The sequence below is a fragment of the Gossypium hirsutum genome, chromosome A07 (genome assembly GCF_007990345.1).
Source record: "Gossypium hirsutum isolate 1008001.06 chromosome A07, Gossypium_hirsutum_v2.1, whole genome shotgun sequence".
Classification (NCBI taxonomy): domain Eukaryota; kingdom Viridiplantae; phylum Streptophyta; class Magnoliopsida; order Malvales; family Malvaceae; genus Gossypium; species Gossypium hirsutum.
In genome coordinates this window covers 86,025,629-86,050,903 of record NC_053430.1, presented here as the reverse complement: position 1 = coordinate 86,050,903, position 25,275 = coordinate 86,025,629, and the positions used below count along the sequence as shown (strand labels likewise).

The window sequence follows — 25,275 nt, the reverse complement described above, 5'->3', positions numbered from 1 at the left end:
TTTCTAGGATTTTTGGTACGGCCAATTAGTATAGTTTATTAGTTAAAGTCTCCCCTGTTTCAGGGTTTGGCTACTCTGACCCCTATGTACTACGAATCAAATTTCTTCCTGTACAAAGATCCAATGACCATTTTGTTTGTTTCTCTTAAAAATAGACTCAATAAGGAATCCATATATACAAATTTTGAGTCCTAATTATTTTTAAAAAATTTATGATGAATTTCTAAAGTCAGAACAGGGAATCCAGAAATTGCTCTAACCATGTTTCACCAAAACGTAAATATCTCATAAAATACAACTCTTTTACCTATTTTGTTTCTTCCACATGAAAATAAATTCAGTAAGCTTAAATTCCTATTTTATTCATAATCTAATTCTATCTTTACTATTTTTAGTGATTTTTCAAACTCACATCACTACTGCTGTGTGATTCTGTTTCATAGCCAATTTCACCATTTTATAGATTTCCATAGATTAGTTAGAACATAAAGCATACGTGTTATCAAATATAATCTTGATTAGCCACTCCAATGCTAATCATTCTCAAACATTTCCATGCCATCTATGAGCCATATGATAATATTATATACACAAAATGATTATAATGCTATACATGCCATATTCCCAAAATATATAAGTTATTATACAGAAATAGTTTGTTGATAGTGTGAGCGTGCCTCCGACCGTTCCCGATCTCCTAGCCGGCTTGAAAAAACTACAAAGAATAGAGGGGAGGGAGTAAGCATAATTGCTTATTAAGTTCACATGTAAATAACAAGTAACATAACCATGCAATAATACGAAATCCACATTTGCATAATATCACCAAAGCATTCATATCATATTTCTCATTCATGATCCTACCATATTATTGTTATATTGAAGTCTCAACCCGAGGGTTAAGTACAAACCTGTAAAAATTTTCTCATTCACCACACTTACCAAATGTCACCTTCGTTTTAGGTACTCACCTTATCCACTTAAGATTTACCCATTGAACACATCAGAATATGATTCGAATACACGGATTTCATGCACATGAGTGCCATACCCGCAGCTAGACAAACTCAATAGCCTACGGAAATTATGTAGCCAACCTACCATGTAACCCGCCCATAATTGAACTTGGACTCAACTCAACGAGCTCGGGCGTTCGCATCCATAAGTGAACTCGGAGTCAACTCAACGAGTTCGGATGCCTAGTTACATCTCACAAACTCGGACTCAACTCAATGAGCTCGGAACTCAAATATCTTTGTGGCATGTCAATTGTATTCTAATCTATTCCGAAGGTTCAAACTGGCTTTTTTCTCGATCACACATCTTTGCTGTCTTCCACTGAATATCGAAATCGATACTTGGTAGCAATTCATATCTAACAAGTAGCACACATAATTTGCATATTACTCAATAATAACCACAAAGCATAATATTTCATGATATTAATCATCATATCATATAAATAACATTAAATTACTTAAAATGACAATTATGTTACTACATTTACACCTGAACTTACCTCGGTACAAAATAAAGAAATTTTGCAATTTAGTCCATAATCTTTTCCTTTCCCCGATCAAGGTCGATTCCATGTCTTTCCTGGTCTAAAATAACACATTTAGCTGATTTAATACTCACATTTATCAAAATAGTCCTTAACTCTAATTTTGAAAAAATTATGATTTTGCCCTTAAACTTTTGCATATTTACACTTTTGTCCGAAATCTCAAAAATTAATTTTTTTTCCAAAATTATTATGTTTTATGACATGCTGATCATTTTTCCCTTCTATGGCAATATCAAATTTTCACTCTAACATGTAGTTATAAACATTAGGTATTTTTACCAATTATGTTATTTTACTCGTTTTCACGTAAAATCGTTTAGAAAAAGTTGTTTAACACAATTTAAAGCTTCATATTCTACCATAAAACATCAAAATAAACACATTTCACTTATGGGTATTTTTCCAAATATAAACCCTAGGTTAAATTATTGCTAGAATAAGCTAAATCAAGTTTCTGGGACTCCAAAAACGTAAAGAACATTAAAAACGGGGCTTGGAATCACTTACTATGGAGCTTGGAAGCTTGAAACAAACCCTAGCTATGGAGAACCCTTGAAACTTCGTGCTAATGAAGAAGATGGACATAATTTTCCATTTTTTTCCTTTTTTTAATCTTTTAATTACCAAATGACTAAAATACCCTTTATTAAAAACTTTGGTTATTTCTACCTATGTATGTCCACTTTTGTCCATGAAAACCTAATGTATAATTCCATTTAAGGACCTCTACTTCAATTATGCTCTTCAATTAAATCCTTTAACATCTAAAACTCATATTTATCAACTTTTGCAACTAAACCTAATAGGCAAATTAGACATGCAATTCATGAAATTTTCTATCGATATTCTAACACATGCATCTAATCACTCAATAAATTATAAAAATTAATCGGAATAAATTTTTCTACTTCAGAATTGTGGTTTCAAAACCACTATTCCATTTAGGCCCTAATTCAGGATATCACAACTCCCCCATTTAGGATTTTCATCCCCGAAAATCTTACCGGTAAACAGGTGTGGGTATTGATTTCTCATAGTTTCCTCGGGCTCGCATGTAGCCTCTTCTACTCCGTGCTTTTGCCATAATACTTTCACGAGAGCAATACTTTTGTTTCTTAATTGCTTGACTTCCCGAGCTAAAATATTAATCGGTTCTTCATTGTAAGTCATATCCGGTTGTAGCTTAATTTTCATCAGGTTGTAATGCTAATCGATATGCTACCGGTCCAACTCTTTCAATTATCTCATACGGTCCGATAAAACGCGGACTCAATTTGCCTTTCTGACCAAATCTAAGAACTTTCTTCCATGGAGACACTTTTAAAAATACCTTATCACCGACTTGAAACTCGATTTCTTTTCTTTTCAAATCCGCATAGGATTTCTATCTTTCTGAAGCAGCTTTCAAACAATCTCAAATCACTTTCACTTTTTCTTCGGTTTCTTTAATTAGTATCTTTCCCAACTACATTGGAATTCCAATACATAACATTTAAGCATGTCTTCAAGAATCTGAATTACTCTTTCTGATTGTCCATCAGTCTGCGGATGGAAGGCAGTGCTGAAATTTAACTTCGTACCTAATGCCTCTTGTAACTTTTGCCAAAACCGCAAGGTAAACCTCGGATCTCTATCCAAAATGATCGACAACGGTACTCCATGAAGTTTAACAATCTCACTGATATATAATTCAGCCAACTTATCAAGAGAATAATCAGTATGTAGCAGAATAAAATGAGCCGATTTAGTCAATCTGTCGACTATTACCCAGATTGCATCTTTCTTCCTCAGAGTTAACAGCAACCCTGATACAAAATCCATAGTAATTCGATCCTATTTCCATTCGGGAACCATGGTAGGCTGAAGTAGTCCCGAAGGCACTTGGTGTTCAGCTTTCACATGTTGACAAATTAAGCATTTCGATACAAACTCGGAGATATCTCTTTTCATTTTGTTCCACTAATACATTTTCTTCAAATCATTGTACATTTTTGTACTGCCTGGATGCATTGACAAACAACCACTGTGTGCTTCGTGCAAGATCTTTCGAATCAACTTATCATTTTTAGGTAGACAAATCCAATCTTTAAACATCAAGCAACCATCAGAACCAATTCTAAAATCTGATCCCGTATCAGCCTTACATTGCTTCCTCTTAGCTTGCAAATCTTTGTCACTATTCTGAGCTTCACAAATCTCTTGTAAAAACATCGGTCTTGCTTTCAACTCTGCTAGAATTGAACCATCGTCAGACACCGTCAACTGAGTATTCATAGCTCTCAAAGAAAACAATGACTTTCTACTCAAAGCATCGGTAACCACATTCACTTTCCTCAGAAGGTAATCAATCACAAGCTCGTAATCTTTCAATAATTCTAACCATCTCTGCTATCTCAAATTCAAGTCTTTTTGTGACATCAAGTACTTGAGACTTTTGTGGTCGGTATATACTCGGTACTTTTCACCGTACAGATAATGTCACCAAATCTTCAAAGCAAACACTATAGCAGCCAGTTCCAAATCATGAGTCGAATAATTCCTTTTGTGAGGTTTCAACTGCCTCGAAACATAAGCCACAACTTTTCCTTCTTGCATAAGTACATATCCCAAGCCATTTAGAGAAGCATCACTATACACCACAAATTCTTTACCTGACTCGGGTTGTACCAACACTGGTGCCTCAGTTAGTAACTTTTTCAATTTCTCAAAGCTCTGTTAACATTCTTTCGTTCACTCAAATTTAACATCCTTATGGAATAGTCTTGTCATAAGAGTAGTAATTATAGAAAATCCGTTTACAAACCATCGATAATAACCAGCTAGACCCAGAAACTTCTAACCTCAGTTACATTCTTTGGTGGTTTCCAATCAACAATAGGTGAAATTTTACTGAGATCAACCCGTATACCATCACCCGAAACTATATTACCCAAGAATCTGACTTCTCGAAGCCAAAACTCATTTTTACTAAACTTAGCATATAACTGTTTGTCTCTCAAAGTTTGCAAAACTACTTTCAAGTGCTCAGCATGCTTTGTCTCATCTTTCGAATAAATCAAGATATCATCAATAAATACCACTACAAACTTGTCCAAGTATGGTTTGAATATTCGGTTCATTAAATCCATAAACACAGCAGGAGCATTTCTCAAACCGAATGGCATAACAAAAAATTCATAATGGTCGTACCTTGTTCTAAAAGCAGTTTTAGGCACATCTGACTCTTTTACTCGCAACTAGTAGTACCCAGACCTCAAGTCAATCTTTGAGAACCATGTCGCTTCTTTCAACTGATCGAATAAATCATCAATTCTCGGCAACGAATACTTGTTCTTGACTGCCACCTTATTTAACTACTGATAGTCTACACACAATCTCATTGAACCGTCCTTCTTTTACACAAATAATACGGGAGCACCCCAATGCAAAAAACTCAGTCTCACAAAACCTTTGTCAGTCAACTCTTGCAACTGCGACTTTAATTCTTTCAACTCAATAATTCCCACAAATACTTTAATGACTTTATTGAGTCCGTCTTCAAATCGTCTGCACATTTTAGCCTCTGAAGGAATATATTCTCTAGCATACTTACTTAATCGAACGAACTCCCTTTCATACTCAGTAACTGTCATGTTGCTTTGTTTCAACTCGAGAAACTCTTTACGCTTTTGATCAATAAATCTTTCACTGATGTATTTCTTCCGAAATTCTTCTTGAAAGAACTCCCAAGTCAGTTTCTCTTTCGGTACCACTAAAATCAATGTCTTCCACTAATAATAGGCTGAATCTCTCAACAAGGATATAGCACATTTCAAGCACTCTTCAGGTGTACAAGGCAATTCATCAAATACCCGAATAGAATTCTCAAGCCAAAATTATACTTTCTCGGCAGCATCATCAACATTTGCCCTGAATTCTTTAGCCCTTTGCTTGCGAATTCTATCAATTGGGGTTATATGAAATTTCATCAGATCCATACCTTGAGGCATTCGGGTTCGTACGAACGAACTCGGTGTACCATGTATTCATCATCTGGAGAAAGGCTTCCCGAGCCCTTTCTCCTTCTCCTTGACCAATAGTAAGAGGTCGACTTTCAGTCGGCACTACCCCTTCAGCAAGAGCTGGCGTATTGCTCTCTACATCATTAGCCACAGCTGGATCGAGATCCATTTACTATAAAAAAATCATTTTAAAGGTCAGGAGTCGTCACACTATCATAATATATATATGGCATGTATAGCAAAACCCGTACATACGCCACGTTAGCCCAAGAACTGACTAAACCATAGCTCTGATACCATCAAATGTAATGCCCCCTTACCCAAGACGTCGCTGGAGTCGAGCATGAGACATTACTAAACTTATTTAGCATTTAAACAAGCTCAAACAATTCTCGTAGTAAACTATCCATCTGCGTCACAGTCGCTAAAAAAATCATATCTCGAGTTATGAAACTCAAAATCAAATTTCGTAAGTTTTCCCTAAAATTAGACTCATATATCTACTTACTAATTTTTTTTAGAATTTTTGGTAGGGCCAATTAGTACAGTTAATTAGTTAAAGTCTCCCCTGTTTCAGGGTTCAGCTACTCTGACCCCTGTGCACTACGAATCCAATTTCTTCCTATACAAATATGCAATGACCATGTCGTTTATTTCTATTACAAATAGACTCAATAAGGAATCCATACATATAAAGTGTGAGTCCTAATTATTTTTACACAATTTATGATGAATTTATAAAGCCAGAATAGGGAATCCAGAAATCGCTCTGACCCTGTTTCACCAAAATGTAAATATCTCATAAAATACAATTTTTTTTACCTATTTTGTTTCTTCCACATGAAAATAGATTCATTAAGCTTCAATTTTATATTCATCATCTAATTCTATCTCTACTATTTTTAGTGATTTTTCAAACTCACGTCACTGATGTTGTGTGATTCTATTTTATAGCCAAATTCACGATTTTATGGATTTCCATAGATTAGTTAGCACATAAAGCATACGTGTTATCAAATATAATCTTGATTAGCCACTCCAATAGCTAATCATTCTCAAACATTTCCATGCCATCCATGAGCCATATGATAAGATTATATACACAAAATGATTATAATGCTATACATGCCATATTCCCAAAATATACAAGTCATTATACCAAAACAGTTTGTTGATAGTGTGAGCGCGCCTCCTACCATTCCCGATCTCCTAGCCGGCTTAACAAAACTAAAAAAAATAGAGAGGAACGAGTAAGCATAATTTCTTAGTAAGTTCACATGTAAATAGCAAGTAACATAACCATGCAATAATACGAAATCCACATTTGCATAATATCACCAAAGCATTCATATCATATTTCTCATTCATGATCCTACCATATTATTGTTATATTGAAGTCTCAACCCGAGGATTAAGTACATACCTGTACAAATTTTCTTGTTCACCACACTTACCAACATGTCACCTTCGTTTTAGTTACTCACCTTATCCACTTAAGATTTACATGTTGAATGCATCGGAATATGATTCGAATACACGAATTTCATGCACATAAATGCAATACCCGCAACCAGACAAACTCAATAGCCTTCAAAAATTATGTAGCCAGGCTACCATGTAACCCGTCCATAAGTGAACTCGGACTCAACTCAACGAGTTCGGATGCCTAGTTACATGTCACGAACTCTGACTCAACTCAACGAGCTCAGAACTCAAATATCTTAGTGACATGTCACTTGTATTCTAATCTATTCCCAAGGTTCAAACGGGCTTGTTCCTCAATCACATATCTTTACCGTCTTCCACGAAATATCGAAACCGATACTCGGTAGCAATTCATATTTAACAAGTAGCACACATAATTTGCATATTACTCAATAATAACCACAAAGCATAATATTTCATGACATTAATCATCATATCATATAAATAACATTAAATTACTTAAAATGAAAATTATGTTACTACATTTACACCTAAACTTACCTTGGTACAAAATAAAGAAATTTTGCAATTTAGTCCATAATCTTTTCCTTTCCCCGATCAAGGTCGATTCCACGTCTTTCTTGGTCTAAAATAACACATTTAGCTGATTTAATACTCACATTTATCAAAATAGTCCTTAACTCAAACTTTGGCAATATTAGGATTTTGCCCCTAAACTTTTGCATATTTACACTTTTGCTAGAAATCTCAAAAATTAATTTTTTTTCCAAAATTATTATGTTTTATGACATGCTAATCATTTTTCCCTTCTATGGAAACATCAAATTCTCACTGTATCATGTAATTATAAACATTAGGTATTTTTACCGATTATGTCATTTTACTCATTTTCATGTAAAATCATTTAGAAAAATTTGTTTAACAAAATTTAAAGCTTCATATTCTACCATAAAACATCAAAATAAACACATTTCACTTATGGGTATTTTTCTAAATATAAACCCTAGGTTAAATTATTGCTAGAATAAGCTAAATCAAGTTACCAAGACTCCAAAAAACGTAAAGAACATTAAAAATGGGGCTTGGAATCACTTCCTATGGAGCTTGGAAGCTTGAAACAAACCCTAGCTATAGAGAACCCTTTAAATTTCATCCTAATGAAGAAGATGGACATATTTTTCCATCTTTTTTCCATTTTTTAATCTTTTAATTACTAAATGACTAAAATACCCTTCATTAAAAACTTTGGTTATTTCTACCTATGTATGTCCACTTTTGTCCATGAAAACCTAATGGTATAATTGCAATTTAAGGACCTCTACTTAAATTATGCTCTTCAATTAAATCCTTTAACATCTAAAACTCATATTTATCAACTTTTGCAATTAAGTCCTAATAGGCAAATTAGACATGCAATTCATGAAATTTTCTATCGATATTCTAACACATGCATCTAATCACTCAATAAATTATAAAAATTAATCAGAATAATTTTTTATACTTAAAATTGTGGTTTCAAAACCACTATTCCGTTTAGGCCCTAATTCGGGATATCACATGACATACCTCTAATTTTAGAAAGGCCCTTTTTAGCAACTGCTAGAACTATCATTGATGTTGGCACAGGAGAACTAATACTTCGTGCAGGAGATGACACGATTACTTTCCAAGCTCGTGATTCGATTAAATTATCTAGTAAGCAAGATGGCTATACAAGTTCTATTAATATAAATAACATTATGGCTCAAACTTCTTTTCAGGAAACCCCTAGGAAGAACGTGATGGAGACACATTCTAGTCCATGTGACAAAAACAGAATGAGTCATGAGGAACAAAGTGTACAAATCGATGAACTAGATGAATGGCGAACACATGTTAAGGAGGAACCAAAAGTACACGATGAATCAAATCAACACCATGATAAGCGTAAGGATGAAACAAAGCAATTTAAGGTTGGGGATAAAGTATTGTTAGATGAAAAGGACCCCCGAATTGCCACTTTAAAGCTTAATACAAACGGAGTGACTCCTTTCACGGTACTGAATGTTTTCCCATACTATACAGTCGAGGTAAATCATTCTCAATTCGGCACTTTTAAGGTAAATATTACTCGACTTAGACATTATGTGAATCATAAAATTGATAGTGAGAAAGAGGAGTTTTGGCTCTATGATCCGCCGTGACCATACGAATGAAAGGTAAGTCAAGCTTAGACTCTAAACAAGCACTTCTCGGGTGGCAACCGAGCACTAACACCATTAACTAGTTTATTTTAGCTATTTCGTGTTTTTATGCAGGAACAGTGACCCAGACGGCCTGGACACATGGGTGTGTCCTTGGTCGTGTGAAAACAGGGCTAAAAACCCCCAAGTATCGAGACACACGGCCATAAATTTGACCTACACGGCCGTCTGAAAACTGGATTCAAAATTTTCAATTTTCAAACAAGTCAGAGAGTTACATGGGTAAGGAACACGGCTGTGTGTTTGAACACACGAGCGTGTGAGATATCACACGGGTGTGGGAAAAGTGAACAACGAAGAACATGACCATGCGACACAGCTGTGTGAACCACATGGCCTGATCACACTGGCGTGCCCCCAGGCCCTTGTGACGATTAAGCATTCAATTTTCGAGACAAACACGGGCTAAACTCGATCCACACAAGCGTGTGACACAACCATGTGGCCCAACACAGGCCTCACACGACCTTGTCCCCTTTTTAACCCCCAAACCCTAACCTTACCTCACTTTTGTCTTCTTTCCAAAACTCTAACAACCTTAGCCGCCGACTAGCCCCAGCCCCGACTGACAACCTTCCTCTCCTCTCCTTCTCCCTTCACCCGTCCGAACCCAAGATACACCCCCACGCCTCCACCACCACCCCGTGACGCTGACGCATCTGATGATAAGGACCTCTGAGTCCATTTATTTTATTTCTTTTTATTTTTATTTTTCTTTTATTTAATTTTCTTAAGACTTATGTTTTATATTTTGAACTATGTTTATCTTTATGGTTTTTAGCAAGTAATCCATTAATTCTCTTTCACATTGGTGTTTATTTTCTTATTAGTAACTCAGAATCATGTTTTTTTTTAGCTTTCTCCACAATTCTTGCTTGCGCTCTTCCAAGGATTACATCCAAATTCAGGGCAGTTTCGCTTCTCTCCCTTTCTTCTGATATTGTGCTTATGTTGCTATTATCTATCTTTGTATATTGAGGACAATGTACATCTTAAGTGTGGGGAGGTTATTTATGTGATTATTAGAAAATCCCTGAATTTTTATCTTATTCTCAAATAATTTTCTCATATCATTATTTGATTAAATTTGGGTTGATTTATGATTTTGATTGATATGTTTTGAATTAAATCATAGGTAACTGTGCATTAATTGTTTAAACTTTAAGACATTAGAGGATCGAGCATGATAAGTTGACTTTTGAGAAGTAAAATTGCTAGGTTGTTTCCCTAAATTGAGGTATTATGTTGAAGTTTTGAATTCACAGGATTGACATCAAATACCCATAATTTTTGTTAGATCTTGAGCTTTTTAGAGCATATATCTTTCTTGCTCACTGATTTTATTGGTTATGAGTGTGTCAAAATTGATTTGTTATTTTAGAACTTGCTTCGATTATACATGTCAGGACCACACCTTTGATTTGATATATGAAAAGGATAAAGGCACTTAGGTTTTAACTCATTTACACCATAAAAAGCCTACCCACATAATTGACCCCTAGTGAACTCCTTTGGGCCTTAACTATTATTTCTTGATTTTTCCCTTAATATTAACCCACAACCTAACCTTTTTTGATTCGTTAAGGATTTCTCCCTTTTTATTGACTCCCTTTTTATCGAGATTTAATTTGATTAGTTACCTAATTATGTTCGTTCATTCCAGTTGCTGAATTATTTTTCGTTATATGCTTTTCATTATTATTCTTATTCAAAAATGTATATCCATTCAAATTACATATTGTTCTAAAGAGCTTGGATAAGTTATCATATTGAGAGAAAAGCTCCCTTCATTAGTTTTGGTCAGTGTTTATTCTGGCACTTGTTTGTAATTCAGTGATTAGCTGTGTTTTTCTAAGTTTGGTAATCTATTAAATTAATCTTGATTCTAACCTTTCTTTGCAGCCTTTATACCTTTAACCCAAGCCCTATTACAACTCTGTTAAAGACCTTTTGATTTGTGTATCATTTCATTATGGTGGTGGAGATTTTATTTTCATGCAAGCCTATGGTAATAACTTTTCATGATTGACTATTGAGAGCTTAATTATTGAACCTTAAACACTTTGAGTGATTTGAGTGAATCGTTAGTGAGGATGTCAACCATGTCAATTTGGAATTAAAGTTGATTACTTATATAAAGGGGGATACCTATTATTTTATGATTGAAATGTTCAATTTGGATTGTTTGAAACTTTAATGTTCTTATAGTTAAGCTCTTAACATATGATTACTTGTGGATTATTTCGAACATTATTAATAAGAATTATAAGTTAAGAAGGATTTATTTTATTTGGGAGTTAAGGATTTTGCTTGAGGATAAGCAAATACTTAAGTGTGGGGATATTTGATAAACCATAATATATACATATTTTTACCCCATGCTTGGCATATTTATGGATTATTTTTCCTTAGTTTCATTGAATTTGATGCTCCTAATCCTTTAATTTCATGTTTTATACTCAAGAAAGCTTAGGATAGCAAAAAGAGCGAGAAACGGGCCAAAAACGGACAAATTGGGCCTATATCAATGTTTCACACGGCCGAGGCACTTCCACATAGGTGATCCACACGCCCGTGTGTGACACATGGGTAGACTACATGCCCGTGTGTCATGGCCGTGTCAACATTAATCCAAGTCAAAATTGCACATGGCCTAAGCACCTTTACACGGGCACGGCCGTGTCCTTGTCGAGCCCATGTCTAGTTCTACTCGAAAAAGGCTAATTTTGGGATATTTTGGGCATTGAAAAGTCTATATAAACACCCTAGAAGAGAACTAGAGGGGACACGGAGAGAGGAAAGTAAAAAATACTCAAAGATAACCATCAGAATCAGCTCAGAGGCAGGATCTACATCAAGACTGAAGATTTCCATCCAATTTCCTAAAAGTTCTTTGGGTTTCTTTATGTTTTGTTGTTTTCCAAACTTTGAGATGTTTTCCATTATTATTGTGACCTAAACTTCCTAAATACCTAAGGGAGATAAAACCTAAGACGGATCTTATTATTATTTAAGTTATATGATAAAAACTTGTTCTTATTCTTAATTGTGAATTTAACCCTTGCTTTAATATTCCAGGATATTAATTCAGGTTTTTGATGTGCTTATTCAGTAGAGAAAAAGTCCTTGTTTAAGAGTAGATCATTCATAATTAAGCGGAGTGGCATGCAATCCTAGAGATAAGATGACATAAATCTTCCGGATTAGAGTCAAATCTAATAAGGGAATCCATAGATCGAGTTAATGCGACAATAGGGGTTTTAGTTAGAAAATGATTTCAAGTAATCAACCTATAGTCAATTTTTTTTAGTCACGAGAGTGATATTAACATAAATCAGGGATTTCTACGGATTAAGTCAAGTGAATAAATCGTCGAACTCAAAGGTAATAAGTGAAGTCTAGGTGGATTCTTCCTTGGGTATTGTCTTCTCTATCAATTTTCTAAAAACGTATTTTTCAACCTTAATCTCTATCGTAATCTTAGTTTATTAGATAATTAGTTTTAGGTAAAACATTCTCTTGATTTTTAGGCTGGATAATAAAAAGATAGTAACTACTAGTACTCTTAGTCCTCGTGGATAAGATATTTCCGGTTTCACCATAACAATACTATTGTTCGATAGGTGCGCTTGCCTTAAGTCAAATTTTTAGTTAGTTTCATGACCATCAAAACTCTATTTTGGTACCTTTTGAAAATGTGAATATTGAAGTATGGCATGTATAGGCTAGAAGTATTTGGATATGTTTTGTGAAGTGTATATCATGCCATGTGATATGGCTAGATTAAAGTTGTTATTTGGTTTGATTCTTGGTATATAAGTTATGTTATGAAATGATATGTTTTGATGTGCATAAAAGGGCCAAATGAGAAATGGTCAATTTGGTAAGTTAGTTATGTCAATTAGTTATGGAAATGGTATGAATTTGATATGAGAATGGATGTGAAAAGTTGGGATTATGATATGTATGAATGAAGGAATTTGGTATGTGATTTTAGTAAGTTTTGGGTTTGGATAATAAGGATGAAATTGTTTAGTGATTATATGACACGAGTGATGTATGTTTTGTGAATGAAATTGGTTGAAATTATGGTGCATTTGATGCTTATTTGGTGCTAGTAGGGAGGACCCTAAGTGGGTGGCATATTGGCCTTGTAAATGGCCTATTTTTGCCCACACCGGCAGAGGCATGGGTGTGTGTCTCTGCCGTGTTGCTCGAGGGCCATCTCGAAATGAGCTTGGGTAGACCACACGATCACACACACGGGAATGTGCCAAGCCATGTGGCTAAGTCAGTTTTGAGCACGGGATAGACACATGGGCATGTGACTGGCCGTGTAACCCAAGTCAGTAGCCTCCCTAATTTTCACACAGCCTAGCACACGGGCATGTCTTATGGTTGTGTGGACAAGTTAGTATGTATGCTCTGTTTCACCATGACCTAGACACACAGGCGTGTCTAATGCCGTGTGGGGCACACGGCCTATTCACACGGGCGTGTGACCTTTGTAACTTAGAATCGAAAAATTTTGTATGTGTTCAGTTTAGTCCCAATCTCTTCCTAATGCATGTTTAAGGTCTCGTTGACCTAAGAAAAGGACTTTATGTTGATAATTGACTATGATATGGCGGTGTATGACTTTTGATTTGAAATGATTATGAAATGTTCTGATATGTCCGGTAATGCCTCATAACCCTAGTCTGGTGACGGATACTGGTTAGAGGCATTACAAGGTGGGGGTGTAGGTTGCTAAGCAGACGGGTTCGTACGAATGTATTAAGTGAACCATTCATTCATCAGGTGGAAGAAGGCTTCTTTAGCCTCTCCTCCTTGACTGCCCGTCACAGGTCTAGAATCAAATGGCACTGTCCATTGCACAAGAGCAGCCGCATTACTCTCAACCACATTAGCTATAGCTCGATTGCATTCCATTACTATATGAAAACACATTTTAAAATGTTACAAGTCATCAAACTATCTCAATTTATATATATGACATGCATAGCTATACTCACATATGCTACGTTAGTCCTAGAATCGACTAAATCGTAGCTCTGATAGTAATAAAATGTAATGCCCCTAACCCGCATCCATTTCCAGAGTAGGGTTACGAGGTATTACCGATCAATACACATCATTTAACATACATAACTCATACATTTATGCATTTATACTCAAATACCATTTAATCACAAACACATTGTCCCTTATAAAGGCTTACGAGGCCTTAAACATGCTTTAGAAATGATTCGGGACTAAACCGATAACATATGAAAGTTTGGGAAACTTAGAAAAAATTTCAACCATACAGGGGTCACATGCCTGTGTGAACAGGTCGTGCACCTCACAAGGCTCCAGACACGCCTGTGTCTTCGGCCGTGTGGAAACAGGGCATACATACTGACTTATATCACATGGCCAAGGACACGCCCGTGTGCCAGGTCGTGTGAAAATTGGAGGGTATACTAGCTTGGTCACACGGCCGACCACACGCCGTGTGTCTAGGCCATGTAACTCACTAACTTGATTTCTAAGCATCACCAAGGGAAACACGCCATATACCATGACCGTGTGTCGCACACGGCTGAGACATACACCCGTGTCTCTGCCCGTGTGGACAAAAATAGGCCATTTGCAAGGCCAATTTGCCACCCCAACTTCAATGTACCTACACAAGGAAAAATGTACAATTTCTATACACAAAGGGCAGCCAAATCAATCCTAATTCATGCACAATTCATGCTATACAATTACAACCGTTTCACTTACTCAAATATATACCAAAGCAACATGATCTTTGTCCTTAATTCATACAATATGCATGTATATACCAACTTAATATTCACAACCAAAAACCATCCTCAACTTAATCAATTCATTCACTATATTGCATACTATTTAACTACCAATATGACATATAAATTCATGCCACAATAAGACTTTTCTCAAGCTTTCATCCACCATAATTCAAATAACCATTTTAACTACCATAATGTCTTGGTTACAACCATGTCAAAGCAAACCATCTCACAAGACATTATAAACATCTTACAAAATTCATTAACAACCATTTCTAATAGCCAAACACACATCAATATTAACATCATTTACAAGCCAAATCTCATGACTAGAATCACAACCAAAATACCACATCTAGCCTATACATGCCATATACCATAAATGTATAATTCAAAAGTACCAACTTAGATCTTTGATAATGCAATGATGTTCCCAACGCCTCCCAGATCTAAGCTAGCCTTGATTCACAATAAAACATATAAAAATAACACGAAGTAAGCTTCATAGCTTAGTAAGCTCGTATGTGAATAATTTAATTCATCCAATAAATGCAAATCAACCAATTACACATGACAAAACCATATACACATTAACTACAAACCTTTATAATCATGTCTCAAAACATGATCAAATACAAACTTATCGAACTTCCACTATTTAATACTCGAATAGGTTTTGCACATACCTATATCGCCTCGTACTAATCTCTTTCTCAACCACATCATTCATTTACCCATTGAACCATTCGGAATAAAAATTGGATACTCAGTAGTCTCGTATGATAAGTACCTATACCATGATCCGTAGCCAAATTAAGGTAACTTATCTGAAAAACTATTATAATGGCCCAAAGCCAAATCATCCATATGCATGGCCCGAAGCCAAATCGGTAAAATACACAGCTGAAGTGCTAATATCATGGCCCGAAGCCAACTCAACGTATCAGTTACTGACATGTCAATAGTATCCAAAACTATTATTAAAGTTCAATCGGGCTTTCCCGCTTTTTTTTTTCTATCATCGAAAGCATTCGTAGAGTCATTTTCACAATTCATACATTATCCATAATCCTGTTTTACAATTTATGCAATATTAAAGCATTTTAACATACATTTATAATGTAATCATCATATATGAACTTACCTCGTATTCGGAATTGACGAATCAGGTCGACTACTCGAGAACCTTACTTTTCCCATGATCTATACCAGAATTCTTTCTTTCTTGATCTATATGAATTCAAAATTAACTTATTTAATCAACCATTCATTCAATTTAGTCCAAAACATACATTTAGTTCTATTTACACATTAGCCCCTAAACTTTCACACTTTTAACAATTCAATCATTATTTCAAAAAACACAAAATTCACATAATTTCAATAAACCAAAGCTTGGCCGAATTATTTATAGGTCCCTAGCAGCCCAAAACTTCCATTTATTTCACTTTTCAACCACTCAATTTGCACATGTCACAATTTAATCCCTATTATGCATTTTCATCAAAAATCACTTAACAAAACATGTAAAACTATCATCAAGCTTTCATATTTCAACATTAAACATCAAAGAACAAAGAGATTCATCAATGGAAACTCTCAAAATCTTTAACAGTTTCGAAATTAAAGGTACGGGCTAGCTAGATTGAGCTGCAACGATTACAAAAATGTAAAAATCATTAAAAACTGAGCTAAAACCATACCTTAATCTAGCCTTCAAAGTGATTCAATATTCAAATTTGTTTAATAGCTTTCTCAAGCTTTGGTTTTGGTGGAGAAGATGAACACTTGCATGCATTTTCATGTTTTGTTTTATTTAATTAACCATAATAACCATTTTACCATTTTAACCTTTGTAATTAAATATAAAAATCACATAATCCATGCCCATTACCGTCCACTAATGCTATTAATGGGATAATTACCATGAAAGTACTCATTCATTTCATTTCTATAGTCATTTGGTTCATTTAACTTATAGAACTCATATTTTACGCTTTACGTGATTTAGTCCTTTTTACCAAATTAAACACTCAAATAGTAAAATTTCTTTACGAAACTTTCACCCAATAATTCTATCATGCTGTATACCTTAATAAAATAATAAAATAAATACTTTGATTTTGGATTTGTAATCCCGAAACCACTGTTTCGATTTGACCAAAATTGGGTTGCTACAAAAGTTATTTCAAAACTCAAGCCGAAGAATGTCAAGAATGCCTCCAAAAATGGCTTGAACGCAAAATTAGCCGAAAAATCCAGAGAAATTCTGCTTGATGTAATTAAGAGCACTATTTTTTTATCCATTATAATATTTTTGCCCTATAAATAGCCATTATTAGGTTAATATTAGAGGGACTTAGACCTAGTTGTTCTTAGTTTTATTTTTCTTTCTTTATTTTATGGGTTTCAAAACCCTCATTTCTAATCGACGATTATTTGAATTTTGGTTCGATGGATTTGGGACACTTAATTTGTTCTTTCACTCTTCTTTGTTTTTTACTATTCACGCATATTCTATTTTAATTACAATTGTTCAAGTTTATTAAATGTCTGACCAGTATTTGATAGCTTAGAATGGTTGTCAATTAAGTTAGGATAATTAAATCTATAATTGTTTAATTCATTCTGATACTAGTGATGAATTGCATAACTCATTTATGTCATAGTTTACAATTATGGGGTGTGGATGTGTGATCTAGCTTAAATGAACCCCGTTGAGGTATGTTTGTTGGTTAGAATTAGGTCCCTCTCGTTCTTAATGATGCCAGTAAGTTAAATATTAGGCTCTACTTTTTTTAAGGCATTGAAGTTATCCTTGTGTCAATGATCAAATTTATGAATCAAACGGAGATTTCATCTTTGACTAGAACTTTTCATCATTGATTTTATTTTATTTTACTTTACTTTACAATCTCTTTTTACTTTGATTTAATTTTAATTTTAAACCCCTCATTTTTTTATTATGAAAATGAAGTTATTCATTGGTCTGGAGATACGACCCCTACTATCTACTAATTTATACTTTCAAGGATGTTTTTAATTTTGTAGGTCTCAACAACCTCACAATAGTAATAATGATGATGATAAAAGAAAATAATTTTTATGTAAAAGCAAGATTAAGTATGAGAAACAGAAAGAAGGGTGGGGTAGCATCTTCTCAGGTTCGCCGCAAACCATGAAAAGAAAGCATACAACTAATAGTAATCATCATCTATAGTGCTCTCGTCGCCGCTTCTATCGAAATTGAGAAAATATCTCAATGGGTCGTACCAGCACTAGAATAAACATTGTTTTCTTGCTCTTGCATTGTGCACCATCCTTTTGCTCTGTTTATTCACCTTCCTCGAGATCCTTACTAGACCTTTACAACTACTCCCATTTTTGGCACTTGATTTTAATGCTAGCATGCAATGCTCCTTCCCATTACAATTGTATTGCCACTGCTTGTGGTGATACATGTGTTTTTGGGGCACCAAAAAAGCCATATGTATGCCATAGTCTTCTTTCTTCTTTTTCTTCCTTTCTTGGTGGGTTTTGAGGATTGTATGAAATAAACATAAAGTGGTGAGAGTGAAGGGGTCATAATTCATATAGATTACTAGATATAGGTTGAAACATAATACAGATAGCGTTAAAGCAATTTTTAAAGCTAGACTTAGTTTCAACAAGAGGTATATACACATGCAAAGCATGTCTGTTCTCATTTCTTTTCAATTACAGAAAATTATTTTTTATAAATTCCATCTCACAACTGTGTAATTAGTACTCTATATATCTTATCTCATTTCATTTTTTCTCTCAAATCTCTACAACAAAATTGTCATATACTGACAGACATAATCCGTCACTATAATAATAAATTTTTCGATATAAAGTCTAAAGACCTATACCAACAGTCAAATCAGCTACCTCGGCAAAACGTGAACCGTTGCTATAGGGGTTTGTCGGTATAAACTTTTACCGAAGATCAGAATTCGTTCATATATGTCTCTTAGTTTATAGTAATGGCTAGTCCAGTAAAGACTATTTTCAATGTTCACTACCCCACCGTACCTTTACAAACAGTCCAATCTATCATTAAATTACTATTTTATATAGTGGTGGAACAATTTTCGTCTGTAAAAACCATTTTTGAGTTTTTATTTTCTGTAATCTATTATGAATATAGAATATGAATCTGTCCGTAAAATCAATTTTGTAAATTTTATTCATTTCCATTGATTTATATTGAAAAGTATCTACCGTTGGCATAGATTTCAAATCTGTCAAACAGAAGATTATTGTAACTAGTATTTAATTAATTTTAAAACATTCTTCAAAATTAAAATAAATTTTGATATAATAGTAATTATATAGAAATGTTAAATGCAAGATAAAATTAAATCATTCATTAAATGATCAAAGTAGTCTAGTAACAAATTTCACACTGTTAACATAACTATTAAAACACAAACCAAAAATCACAAATATAATTGTTAGAATTAAGTGACCCGAATCCTTATTTAAATAAAATACAGTGGTAAAATAAAATAAAAGAAGAATCCATTTAGAATTACACTTCTTGTATTTTACTTTTAGAATAAGGTTTTTTAAACCTTATTTAATACCATATAATTGATATTGATTAGAATAAGGTATATATATTTATTAAGAAGGTGCCCTCACCATGGGTTACCTCTATGGCTACAAGTTCAAACCTTTTACAATGGTTTGCACCTTTAAAGTAGGCAACTAATTGATGCAGCAGCCAGTGCAACTCTAAATAATAAAACACCGGAAGTGACTTATGAATTTATTGAGGAGATGTCACTAAATAATCATCAGTGGCAAGTCATGAAGACGAAACTTATGAAAGCAGCCGGTGTCTTTAATTTAGATGCAATCACCATGTTATCAAATTAGGTAGAAATATTAAATAAGAAATTTGATCATTTTTATCTTTTTACATAGGTAAATCGGTGATGCAATGCGATGCAAATGGAGGTGGAATAAATAATCCATAAAATAACCTTTCAGTCCTAGCATGGATATTGAGCATATTAATTATATGGGTAATAATTCTAGAACTCAAAATAACCATTATAGTAATAACTATAATGCAGGTTGGAGAAACCACCCAAACTTTTCATGGGTTGGTTAAGGAAACCAAAGATTGCAATCCCTTCCAAGTTTACAACAACCTTATCAGCCAAAGAAGAAGTCGAACCTTGAAGAGATGTTGGCAGAATTTATTTCAGCGTTAGAGACTTGTTGTAACTGCCCGTTTTTAGGTCAAATCAGAACAATGGTTTTGGGACAACAAATTGTGGATGAAATCCTTGGATTAGCTAGAGCGAGAACTGAAGATAAAGCTGAAGGAAAGGCATGATTCTGAGGGATAAATGAGAAGACACTACTGTAAAGGAGAATTAAGGGAATAATTCGATGATTACCATAAAGATAGGTAGAGTTTAAAAATATAAAACATGATTTTTCAAAAATAAATAGAAATTAAAGTAAAGAAAAGAAAAATAAAACGAGTTTAAAAGAGGCACGGTCGTGTCGCCCAACACTGGTCTCACACAGCGGTGCCACACGCCCATGTGGCTTGCGTTTAGCCCGTGTTTATCACGAAATGAGGAATCGCCACACGGCCTAAGGACATGCCCGTGTGTATAGGTCATGTGGTCACATTGTCATATCGCACGGCCGTGCGCGATGTGGTTCACTTTTCCCACACCTGTGTTCTTTTGACAGTCTCAACCATGGGTGGTGAACAGTTTCGATCACGGTTAATAGACACAAGCGTGTCGCACATCCATGTTGTTTTGGCAGGATTGCCCACGGCCGTGTTGCACGGCCGTGGCATTGTATCCAATCCTATGTAGGGAAAACAATTTTGCTCTGTTCTCCCACAGCCATATCGTACGGCCGATCTCCTCTCGTGGTAAGCACACGATCGAAGGCACGCCCGTGTGCCTTGCCGTATGAATTTGGAAAACCTGCATTTAAGGTCTCAATTAATGATTTAGTTGTTAAAAACTAAAATTAAAAGAAGTTAACACTGTTAGTGCTCAGGTTGCCTCCCGAGAAGCACTTATTTATAGTCTAAGCTTGACTTACCTTTTTGTTGCATGGTCATGGTGGTGCGATTAGTTTACACTTCTCATTCTTGCTGTCAAACTCAAAATAAGGTTTTAGATGAGTACTATTTACCTTAAAAGTGCCAAATTTAGGATGAATTACCTCGACTGTATCGTATGGAAAAATGCTAAGTACCGTAACAAGGATTGCTCCATTAGGTTCAAAAGTGGCAATACAAGGATCTGCTGCATCTAGTAGTACTTGTCTCCAACCTTAAGTTGATTTGGTGAAACATTGAGCTCGTCATGGCGTGGTTTTGGTCTATCGTGTGCTCTCGGTTTCTGTGTCTGCCATTTATCTAGTTCCTCGATTTGTAGCCTTCGCTCTTCATAGATGGGTTCTTTGTTGTTATTTGAACAAGGCTCATGTATGCTTTTCAAACGTATTTCCTGCAAAGAAGGTTGCACCACATGATCAATATTAGTAGAATTTTGAGCTTGAAGAGTGATTGTTTTGTTTCATCACCCACACAAAATGTGAGTTCACCTGTAACAACATCAATTATAGTTCCAGCAGTTGCTAAAAAGAGCCTTCCTAATATTGAAGGCACGTCACTATCCTCGTCTATGTCTAGAACAAAAAAATCAATTGGGAATATAAATTTGTCAATTTTAGCGAGTACATCTTCAATAATGCCCCTAGGAAATTTGATTATTTTATCTGCTAACTGAATGCTCATCCTAGTTTGTTTGGGTTTCCCAAGACCTAGTTGTTTAAACATTTTTCAGGGCATGACATTAATACTATCCTCTAAATCATCCAAAGTATTACTAACATCTAAGCTACCAATTAAAGGAATCGTAAAACTCCCTGGATCTTTCAATTTGTTGGCCAGTTTATTCTGCAGAATGGCTGAGCAAACTGCATTCATCTCCACATACGGTATCTCATCCAACTTCCGCTTATTTGCTAAAAGCTCCTTTAAAAATTTAACTGCGTTTGGCATATGCGAAAGAGCTTCGATAAATGGTAAGTTAATATGCAATTTCTTTAATAGTTTAAGGAATTTACCGAATTGTTCATCTGTGCGGTCTTTCCTTGTCACATTGGGGTATGGTACCCTTGGTTTGTACTTTTTACTTACCGGTTGTTGCTCACTGTGGACTACCTCACCTTTACCTTTACTTACCACCATTCCTTGACTTGGTTCGGGTTCAGGTTCAGGTTCAACTAACCCTTCCTCTCCTTGAGTGGTAATCGCGTTGAGTTGTTCCCTTGGGTTAGATTCAGTATTACTTGGCAAGTTACCTTGTGGTCGTTCAGAAATTAGTTTGGCAAGCTGTCCTATCTGAGTTTCGAGCCCTTGGATTGATGCTTGTTGATTCTTAAGTGTCGTTTCAGTGTTCTAAAAGTGAGTTTCTAACATTGAGATAAACTTTGTTAGCATCCCCTCAAGTTTCGGCTTCTTTTCCTGTTGGTAAGGTGGTTGTTGAAAACCTGGAGGATGTTGTGGCCTTTGATTCCCTTGACCACCCACGAGAAGTTGGGATGGTTCCTCCAACCTACATTATATGTTTTACTATATGGGTTATTTTGAGATCTAGAATTATTGTTACTTATATATTGGACTTGTTCCTCCACGGTGCTAGGATTGAAAGGTTGATATTCTGTGTGCGCTCCTCCTCCATTAGAATCGCACCTCATCATGGAATGTACCTGAGTAGAACCACATAAGACGTTAATCTTTTTATTTAAAAGTTCTACCTAGTTAGATAGCATAGTAATCGCATCGAGGTTGAAAACACTGGATGCTTTTGTCGGCTTTGTTCTCATGACTTGCCACTGATAGTTATTTAGTAACATCTCTTCAATAAATTCGTCAGCCACTTCCGGTGTTTTGTTATTGATAGTCCCACCAGCAATTGTGTCGATAAGTTGCCTTGTTGAGGGGTTCACGCCGTTGTAAAATGTTTGAACCTGCAACCATAAAGGTAACCCATGGTGAGGGCACCTTCTCAATAGATCCTTGTATCTCTCCCATGCATCATAGAGTGTCTCTAGATCCATCTGCACAAAAGAAGAGATATCATTCCTCAACTTAGTCGTTTTAGCCGGTGAAAAATATTTAAGTAAAAATTTTTCAGTCATTTGTTCCCAAGTAGTGATTGACAGTCGTGGTAACGAGTTCAACCACTGTTTAGCTTTGTTCCTCAAAAAAAAGGGAAACAACCGAAGGTGAATGGCATCATCAGAAACGCGATTGATCTTAAAAGTGTCGCAAAACTCTAAGAAATTTGCCAAATGAGCATTTGGGTCCTCATCCTGCAAACCATCAAATTGAACAAACTATTGGATCATTTGAAATGTGTTAGGTTTCAGTTCAAAATTATTTGCAGCAATAGTAGGCCTAACTATACTTGACTCAATTCCTATTAAAATAGGTTTAGCATAATCATATATAGTGTGTGGGGTAGGATTCTGATTTACTTGATCAGCAGAAATTGCAGGAGGTAGCGGGTTTTCCTTATTTTCAGCCATCTCCTTGGCTGTGGTGTGAATATCATCCTCTTGTCCTTCCTTTATGTATCTTAAGCTTCACCTTATTTCTATTCAGTTTCTGCGAGCTATGTGTTCAATCTCACTATCAAAAAGTAATGGTCCTGACGGGTTTGTTCTAGTCATAAACGATAAAAACTTGCCATAAGGAAAAAGAAAATATAGTAACAAAAATCAAAATAAAATTTAAATTGCAATAAAATAAATGGCTAAAGTAATAAAAATTAAGTGTTCCTAATATCTTAGCTCCCCGGCAATGGTGCCAAAAACTTGATGTGATGTGAATAGTGATCAGTTTTATAATTTATGAATGTCCGTTCTTGAAAACTAACTATTATCACTACAAAGGCAAGCGTACCTTATCGAACAGTAGTATAGCTTATGGCAAGACCGGGATGTCGAACCCAAAGGAACTAAAAGTACTAGTATTAACTTTCTTTTTATTATCTAGCCTAAAAATAAAAGGGTTTGTTTTATCTAAACTAATTACTAAACTAAGAATGCACAGAAAGTAAATTGGGGAAATAACTTTTGGGAAAACTGAATGATTTGGACAATACCTAAGGGAAAAATCCACCTAGACTTCACTTGTTATTGACTCTGAATCAGACGATTTATTCACTTGACTTGATCCGTAGAAATCCCTAAGTTATATTATTATCTCTCTCGAGACTTAACAACATCTAACCCTAGGTTGATTAATTGAAATCTCTTTCTAATTAAAACCCCTAGTGTTGCAGTATCTCGATCTATGGATTCCCTTATTAGGTTTCACCCTAATCCGGCAAAATTATGTCACCCTATCTCTAGGCGCGCAATCAACTCTACTTAATTATGTTAGATCTACTCTTAGACAAGGACTTTTGCTCCACTAAATAAGCACATCAATACTTGAATCAATATCCTAGAATATTAAAGCAAGAATTAAGAACTCATAATTAAGAACAAGTCAAATTTTTATCATATAATTTAGATAATAATAACGAGATCCGTCTTAGGTTCCATTGCCCATAGGTATTTAGGGGTCTAGTTCATATTTATGAAAGAAAACATCTCAAAAGAATAATGATAACAAAACATAAAGAAAACCCAAGAACTCTTGAAGGAAATTAAAGGGAGATCTTCAGTCTTGAAGGTGAATCCGGCTTCTAAGATGGATCAATCAGCTTTCTTCGAGTAATGTCTTGCCTCCTACTATGTGTGTGTCTTTTAGGTACCTCCTGCGGTGTTTATATATGCTTTAAAATGCTTCAAAACCCTCAAGAGTGGCCTTTTCTGAATAAGACTAGATTTGGGCTCGACAGGGACACGTCTGTGTGCGATTGCTTCAAACCGTGTTCGAGTATGTTGAATGGACATGGGCGTGTAAACTACCCGTGTGAGAAGTCCAGGCCGTTTTGATTTCCCATGTTGACCCATTTTTTCCGTTTTTGGCCCGTTTATCGCTCTTTTTACTCTCCTATGCTCTCCTAAGTATAAAACATGAAATTAAAGGATTAGGAGCATCGAATTCACCAATTCTAAGGATAATTCATCCAAAGTTATACTAAGCATGGGATATAAATATATGTATAAATTATAGTTTATCAACAATCATG

At 35.1% G+C, this 25,275-nt stretch overlaps 1 non-coding gene across 1 annotated transcript; it reads left to right on the top strand.

The window, feature by feature from the left end:
• The first annotated feature begins 23,114 nt into the window (after nucleotides 1-23,114).
• On the top strand, nucleotides 23,115-23,221 carry LOC121204001 (small nucleolar RNA R71). The gene has a single exon (XR_005898929.1). It is a non-coding gene; the product is annotated as a small nucleolar RNA R71 (small nucleolar RNA).
• Nucleotides 23,222-25,275: the final 2,054 nt, after the last annotated feature.